Source organism: Mus caroli, chromosome 7 (genome assembly GCF_900094665.2).
Source record: "Mus caroli chromosome 7, CAROLI_EIJ_v1.1, whole genome shotgun sequence".
NCBI classification, from domain to species: domain Eukaryota; kingdom Metazoa; phylum Chordata; class Mammalia; order Rodentia; family Muridae; genus Mus; species Mus caroli.
The window spans coordinates 49,117,132-49,119,533 of NC_034576.1; the positions used below are offsets into that span (position 1 = coordinate 49,117,132).

Here is a 2,402-nt window from a genome sequence, read left to right on the forward strand (position 1 = left end):
TATCGAATCACAGGTTTTGGTGCTTGTTGCTACAGCATCACCTTCTGACTATTCTGATTAATAGAGTAACCCCCTCCCCCCCCAAACCTCCCACGAGCCACCATGACTCGTCTTTCACAAAGTATAGTCACTTTCAGAAATGACCATGTTCAATTCTTCTGGTAATGAATAGTCACTCTATGATAATTTCAAGTCAAGCTTTTTTTTTTCTTTCCCCGCTTATGAGTTTATTATTTTTACCATTCAAAAGAAAGTTCTGCATTTACGGCCTCCCCTTCTAGCCATTTAGCCCTTGGATGCTGAGAGAGTGGGCTGAGGGCATAGATCAATTCACATCTAGGGATTCTGGTCATTGGGGTCACACTTGATCATAACTTTCAGCCCCACTCCCTTTTTGGCTGTTTCAAAGGCTTCAACTGCCTTCTCCAGAGGGAATCTGTGAGTAACTAAGGGCTTTACATTCAACGTCTTCGAAGCAAGCATGGAAATTGCCATCGGCCACGTGTTGCAGTATCGAAACACGCCTTTGATATCCACTTCCCGCACAGCTGCGTGCACCAGGGGTAAACTGACCATCTCAGCGCCCATTCCCACAATCACCAAGGTTCCACCAGAGTGAGTGGCACTCCGTCTGGACGGAGGACTCGGCTCCTGTGCACTCAATGGTAACTTCCGGCTTGCTCCCCAGCAGGCTTTCCACCTTAGTGGCAATTTCCTGAGGGGTCTCTTTGCCAACCTGGATGGTAAAGTCTGCTCCAACTTCCTTGGCTTTGGTCAACCGAGAAGCAGATAGGTCAGTCACCACAACTTGAGCAGCTCCCATTGCTTTGGCCACAAGCAAAGTGACCATCCCAACTGGCCCAGCGCCACACACAAGGACCTTGTTCCCCAGGGAAACTGAACCTCGACGGCAGGCATAGATCCCCACAGAGAGAGGTTCAATCAGGGCCCCTTCTTCAAAAGTGACACTGTCAGGAAGCTTGTAGCAGAAGTCAGCATTGTGCTTGTAGAAGCGGCAGAGGTTCCCATCATCCGGGGGCGTGGCACAGAAGAAGATAGTTGGCGTCAGGTTGTACCGGCCAGTCTTGCAGTACTCATCTACTTCTCGGGGAACGCCAGGCTCGATGGCAACCCGATCTCCTGGTTTCAGATGTTTCACCAACTCTTCTACTTTTGTGACTGTTCCAGCAGCCTCGTGCCCAAGCACCATTGGCTTTTTCACAACAAAATCCCCAATTCGTCCATGCTCTCAGTAGTGAACATCTGAGCCACAGATCCCCACCGAGTGCATCTTTAGTAACACATCATTTGGGCCCAGCTCAGGTATTGGGTAGTTCTCCAGGCGGATGTCTCCAGGCCCGTGCACCACCAGGGACAGGTTCTCGCCCTTAGCTGGAGCTGCCATGTTGCTCTCTTGCTTCCAAGCTTTTTTTTTTTTTAATGGTTATTAGTCAGTGATGAGAAATTAGCTGGATGTTAGACTTGTGATATTGGGAGAGATCTTGAAATTTCATTTTCTGCTCACAGAAGTTCACGGAGACATTGGTCTAAACGACTCAGCACAAGAGAGTGACCTAAACTGGTGGATTCCAACCTCACGATGCTCAGAAACACCAGGGCAACCCTTAAAGCAGACTCCCAGGTTGTAGTTCTGGACTTTGGCTGTGGAGTGTCCTAGTTAGCTTTAATTATCAACCTGACACAGCCCAGAGTCATCTGAGATGAGGTCACGCCAGCTTGTTACAGGCTTGCCAGGATTTTCGATGGCCCCAGAGGGTCTCACGGCTCCCACTGCTGCAGATGGTCCTGAGACCAGTGGCGCACCACCTCCTTTCTCTACAGCTCACTGTGGACTCTTCCCAGTTCAGTCAGTGTCTTGGCTGGTCTGGCAGAATGACGAAACCCTAATTCCTGAGAGTCTTAATCTCATTTTATTGTCTCCTGGGCAGGCCATTCTGACTATGTTACCCGTTTCTAGTTAAAGTTGGGATGGAAACAGCTAGAGACATCCAGTTATAAGCTCACTCCCGGTTGTCTCCACTCTGTGGCTACACCCATCTGCCCCTTCACATGATGACCAGTGTTGCTCCTGGCAACATGGTGAATCCTTTCTTTGAAGGCCTGTTGGCATGTACATCAGGAGACTAGAGGGGCAGCCATCCTGTCCATGGCCAGGGAAACTCATGCTTTGTACCCTTGTGCAAGCTTCATCCTGTTTTGTGTGATGCCTGTCGTCTAGAGTTGCAGGTATGGGGAGCCAATGCCCTCAGTGAGCCTGTGAGAATGATAGGGGCCGGGGCCGTGCCTGATTCCATCTTTGAGCTCTTTTTTTTTTTTTTTAAAGATTTATTTATTTATTATATGTAAGTACACTGTAGCTGTCTTCAGACACTCCAGAAGAG

At 49.0% G+C, this 2,402-nt stretch overlaps 1 pseudogene; it reads right to left on the reverse strand.

Moving 5' to 3' along the window:
- Positions 1-215: 215 nt before the first annotated feature.
- On the reverse strand, positions 216-1,415 carry LOC110298724 (annotated as a pseudogene).
- Positions 1,416-2,402: the final 987 nt, after the last annotated feature.